We start from the raw sequence: 6,000 nt of genomic DNA on the forward strand, positions 1-6,000 counted from the left end.
TTGGGAACAGTGTTTTATCTATGATGTAAACAGGGTATATCAAACACATGCACTGGAATCACAACTGAGCCAGACAATGACCTCCATTTGTTAATGAAGTTTATCTTCTCAGAGGAATTCCATTGTAAGAGAAAGTTTTCCTCTCAGCTCCATTTGGCAGAGCTCAACTCTCGCCATTCTGCTCTTCCTGTCTGAATTTCTCTCATGAACTCCACAGCGGATAAGTGCCACACACTGCATTGCATGCATGGATCTTTCATGGACAAGGAGGGTCTGTCTACACTGCAATAAGACACCTGCAGCTGGCCAGTGTCAGCTGACATGGGCTCATAGCGCTTGGGCTGCAGGGCTATAAAACTGCAGTGTAGACATGCAGGCTTGGGCTAGAGTCGCCCAAGCATCTATACTGCAATTTTATAGCCTGACGAGCCCGAATCAGCGGACACAGGCCCGCAAGTGTTCTATTGCAGTGTAGACATACCTGGAGAGAACTTCACACAGAGTGAGCACCAACTGTCAGAGTCAAGACAGGTCATTAGGATTTGAGAGGGAAATTTTGCTCTTATTAAGTACTAGAATCATCTCTTCCTTTGCCCCTGCCCTTGTCTATCAACAGTACCTTGAAACCAGAGATCTGCATGTGCAGTCTACCTGGAACAGCAGCAGTAAAGCAGCAAACACACTTATTTCACCTCTGGAGGCTGGGCTTAGGTCAGTCAGCAGAAGTATGGTAGTCTTGTTCCATTAGTTATTAAAGAATGTTAGTCCACACTGACACCAGTACCTAATTTCATATAGTTTTCAACCTGTGCTAAGAAAGGGCCATTTGGTGCTGTAATCCCATGAAAGACTATATAGACTCCATCAGATACTATGGTGATAAGATATAAAATCATACAGTAACTGCACACCATGACTGAGGTGCCCTGACAGATCAGTGTGAGGGCAGCTTAGACAATGCTGAGACACACAAAGCCTGGTCCAAACACTAACTTAACTCCCGTGCAAACACACGTGCACGCACGCACACACACATACAGAAGAAAAGTGGATAGGGAAAAAGAAAACAAAAAACAAAAAAACATTATTGTTTAACAACTGACAAACCAAAGAAGGCTTCGTATCAAATTATTTGACTTGAACATCTTATTTTCTACTAAAAGCACTGCATTAAAATATGGGGAAAAAATCCTCCCCCCCTCCCTCACACACAAAAAAGCCAGGGATCTTAGACATTATTTCTACAGTTCTTTTGGTCAATAGAATTGCACATTACATTTCCCCATAACTTCAGCAGCAGACTTCTCAGAGTGCCTGTAAATCTCATTTAGTTACTGAAAATGGATCAGATGACAAAAAAAATTGCATTCTGAATAAATCAAAGCTACCTTGTTAACCCAATTACCTACACGTGACTTCTGGCTGCAGAGCAGTCTTGTTCATCAATACAATCTCCCAAAATGGAAATACTCACCCACACACAGGATGTTGAAACAGAAGCCATGGTTAACTGACTTATTAACCAGCTGGTCAGGCAAACTGTCAAATCCCACATGTCCAGAAAGAGGGACAGTACGGCAACCTTCACCCTGGAATGATTTAAAACACATTTTTAGAAGTTACTTCTAAGTACAACACTCTAATTGATATACACTTTTTAAGACCTCCCAAGAGAAATGTGTCACTTTTTCCTTCTGCTGAACAGTCCAAAAACATATCTGTACATATTGTAAATCTTTGCTTCTGTCAAATACTTCCCTCACTGCTTAATAAACGGCTCCAGATAATGCAAACAAAATACCCGATTCCTCTTGTGTTGCAAAGTTGCTTTGCCACAGAAATATATTAGAGAACTATGTTTAAACAGCTGCAATTATGTGTGTATACAGTTTATTTATAATTATTATAGTTTTGATGCATGGGACCCTCAAGACTTTCCCTATAATGGAAGCAACACAAATGACCCTCCCCTGGAAAACAGAAGTTAATCATCAGTAATTATAGCTATTTTGTAATAAAAATGTCAATATAACTTGAGGGTTAGAAAGAATTAGTAACAAAGTTATAAGCCTTCCCAATAATCAGACAACTGAAACACAACATAGCTGTAAAGTGTAAGTATTAAGAACATAAGAATGGCCGTACTGGGTCAGACTAAAGATCCATCCAGCCCGGTATCCTGTCTGCCGACAGTGGCCAATGCCAGGTGCCCCAGAGGGAGTGAACAGGCAACGATCAAGTGATCTCTCTCCTGCCATCCATCTCCACCCTCTGACAAACAGAGGCTAGGGACACCATTCCTTACCCATCCTGGCTAATAGCCATTAATGGACTTAACCTCCATAAATTTATCTAGTTCTCGTTTAAACCCTGTTATAGTCCTAGCCTTCACAACCTCCTTAGGCAAGGAGTTCCACAGGTTGACTGTGCGCTGTGTGAAGAACTTCCTTTTATTTGTTTTAAACCTGCTGCCCATTAATTTCATTTGGTGGCCCCTAGTTCTTATATTATGGGAACAAGTAAATAACTTTTCCTTATTCACTTTCTCCACACCATTCATGATTTTATATACCTCTATCATATCCCCCCCTTAGTCTCCTCTTTTCCCAGATGAAAAGTCCTAGCCTCTTTAACCTCTCCTCACATGGGACCCATTCCAAACCCCTAATCATTTTAATTGCCCTTCTCTGAACATTTTCTAATGCCAGTATATCTTTTTTGAGATGAGGAGACCACATCTGTACGCAGTATTCAAGATGGGGGCGTACCATGGATTTATATAAGGGCAATAAGATATTCTCCGTCTTATTCTCTATCCCTTTTTTAATGATTCCTAACATCCTGTTTGCTTTTTTGACTGCCGCTGCACACTGCATGGACGTCTTCAGAACTATCCACAATGACTCCAAGATCTCTTTCCTCATTAGTTGTAGCTAAATTAGCCCCCATCATATTGTATGTGTAGTTGGGGTTATTTTTTCCCCATGTGCATTACTTTACATTTATCCACATTAAATTTCATTTGCCATTTTGTTGCCCAATCACTTAGTTTTGTGAGATCTTTTTGAAGATCTTCACTGTCTACTTTGGTCTTAACTATCTTGAGCAGTTTAGTATCGTCTGCAAACTTGGCCACTTCACTGTTTACCCCTTTCTCCAGATCATTTATGAATAAGTTGAATAGGATTGGTCCTAGGACTGACCCTTGGGGAACACCACTAGTTACCCCTCTCCATTCTGAAAATTTACCATTTATTCCTACCCTTTGTTCCCTGTCTTTTAACCAGTTCTCAATCCATGAAAGGATCTTCCCTCTTATCCCATGACAACTTAATTTACGTAAGAGCCTTTGGTGAGGGACCTTGTCAAAGACTTTCTGGAAATCTAAGTATACTATGTCCACTGGATCCCCTTTGTCCACGTTTGTTGACCCCTTAAAAGAACTCTAATAGATTAGTAAGACATGATTTCCCTTTACAGAAACCATGTTGACTTTTGCCCAACAATTTATATTCTTCTGTGTGTCTGACAATTTTATTCTTTACTATTGTTTCAACTAATTTGCCAGGTACTGACGTTAGTCTGTAATTGCCAGGATCACCTCTAGAGCCCTTTTTAAATATTGGCGTTACATTAGCTATCTTCCAGTCATTGGGTACAGAGGCTGATTTAAAGGACAGGTTACAAACCATAGTTTATAGTTCCGCAATTTCACATTTGAGTTCTTTCAGAACTCTTGAGTGAATACCATCTGGTTCCCGTGACTTGTTATTGTAACAACTGTTGCTACCAACACAACCTAAATGGAGAGCTGTTGAATATGGCAACATTTTCTGTATTGTTGCAAATGCAAACATCTTAGTTAAGCAATTAGAGTTCAGTAAAATCCTAATAATGACAGTTATCAATAGACACAATTGCCATCATTGCAGGGACCAACAGGGAATAAACCCACACTGCAGATAGATGGACTAGATGGCCTAACAGGTCTTTTCCATGTCTACATACACCGCTACCTCGATATAACGCCACTCGATATAACACGAATTAGGATATAACGCGGTAAAGCAGCGCTCCAGGGGGGCAGGGCAGCGCACTCCGGTGGATCAAAGCAAGTTCAATATAACACGGTTTCACCTATAACGCGGTAAGATTTTTTTGGCTCCCAAGGACAGCGTTATATCGAGGTAGAGGTGTATTATACTTCTGGGATTGCTGCTGTCCAAGCTACAGACAATACTATACATAGTTAGTGTTTGCTGGCAGACCATGTACTTTCCAGCACATTTATCCACAAGAGGCAACAGACTGTCCAGAAACACTCTATGAGTTGAACACATTTCTAAATGCTAGTCTTCCCAGATGGAAGAGATTTGGGGACATGCATGAGTGCTGCATCTCAATCGTGGGGATCTGTAGAGAAGGAAAATCCCAACCCCTAGAGTCGCACAGAGTCTTGCATCAACAATGGCTCCTCAGCAACACACTGCCACCCCCAACATCTGGCAGCCTAGGTTCCAGTAGCTAAATCCCCATAGGGCTGCACTGGGTCAAACCCAGAAGAGACTTTCAAACAGCAGCAACTCCCAGCTGGAAACAATGCAGGGAGAGTGGCTGCCCCAAGGCTCCATCCATTCCTGGGCCACAGACAGCACTACTACAAAACAAACTAACAACAGCTATGCAGGCACCACCTCAGGAGATTCAGCAGAGGGGGTAGGAGTGAAAGGATGCAGGTCCTTATTCCGACTCCTACACCTGCCCGTGAAAGAGAGATATGGGCCTGGAAACAAAAAGGATTATCCATCCCCCCCTCCCCCCATCCCAGATACGCAGAGCAGCAAACAGGTGGCTCACTTCTCACTGTCAGCCTTTTTGAAATGTCCACATGGTTGCTGCACAAAGGTCAACTTATGATAAGCCATTCTGGACACAAGCTAGAAATCTGCATAAAAATACCTCAACTATTTACAAAAGTTCATATTCCAAGTCTGACTCATCCAAAATTGTATTTCAGTGTTAATTTCATATATTTGCATGCAAATGTGATAGCAAGAACAGTTTTCCCCCCACAACAACATTTCTCTCATTCAAGGCATCTCCCTAAATAAGGCATTTCACTCTCCAGTGCAGAAAATTCACATTCGGCTTTTTAAACGCATCATTAGTTTGTCAGAAGTATTACAGTAATCAGGTGGCCAAAACCAGTGTGAGAGAATGCATCAATGTCACTTTTTTTTAGTCTCCGATTTATATCTTTACATATCTAAAATCCTTTTTTAAAAGGCCATAAAATGTGTTTTTCTTTCATTGAACTAAACTATATTTTAGAACAGGGGAAATGCTATCAAGAAATGCATTTGGAATAAACTAAGACATAGATGCTATTTTTTTTTAATCTGAGGCTCCACAATACATTCCAGCCATTAGCCACATTTACAGCCTTGTTATGTGTAAATATGTTCCCCCAGCCATATTTTGTGTGCGAGTCTGCTTCCTCCTGCCAACATGTTCACCAAATATGGCGCTTGATGAATTCCAAAGCACCTTGCCTCCAAATCACATGTTTATAAGAGGAATCCATTCTAGTCACCTTTATCTCAAAGGCCTTCTGAGTATGCAGCTCTGCATTCTAGTAATTCAAAAAGGAGTAACAATTAGAGAATATTGTGCGCAGGAGGAAGAAGAGGTGAATCAGATTGTAATACACACAGCCTTTGCAAGCGTAAGTTAACACACACACACACACACTAAAATAAAAACCAGCAGAATAATCTCAGGCACTGTTTTGTCTCCACTAAGTGTGCGTCGCTACCTCAGTGACCTAGTGGAAACACTCCACTGATGAGCACTAACAAAAGCAACAGAGAAGGAATCACAAACAGGATTCTAACTAGAGACAGGAAGAAATATCAAGTGCATTTTCAATACCAAATCTTAAATCTGCAGTGCTGGAGTATTACCTAAAACACTGAAACTCTAAGAATCCAACCCGATTTG

At 41.1% G+C, this 6,000-nt stretch overlaps 1 protein-coding gene across 3 annotated transcripts in view; it reads right to left on the minus strand.

Annotated features, from left to right (window-relative positions):
- Window positions 1-1,586, minus strand: part of SEPTIN6 (septin 6) — a 32,088-nt gene extending 30,502 nt beyond the window's left edge. For 2 of the 3 annotated variants that reach the window (XM_024195251.2, XM_024195240.2), the window contains exon 1: window positions 1,475-1,552. The gene's annotated coding sequence lies outside the window, so the exon portion shown is untranslated. Of the gene's footprint in view, window positions 1-1,474 lie in introns of all 3 variants that reach the window. The other variant, XM_024195267.2, reaches the window with a different exon arrangement.
- Window positions 1,587-6,000: the final 4,414 nt, after the last annotated feature.

Source organism: Terrapene carolina, unplaced genomic scaffold, assembly GCF_002925995.2.
Source record: "Terrapene carolina triunguis isolate 2854851 unplaced genomic scaffold, T_m_triunguis-2.0 Scaffold131, whole genome shotgun sequence".
Lineage (NCBI taxonomy): Eukaryota > Metazoa > Chordata > Testudines > Emydidae > Terrapene > Terrapene triunguis.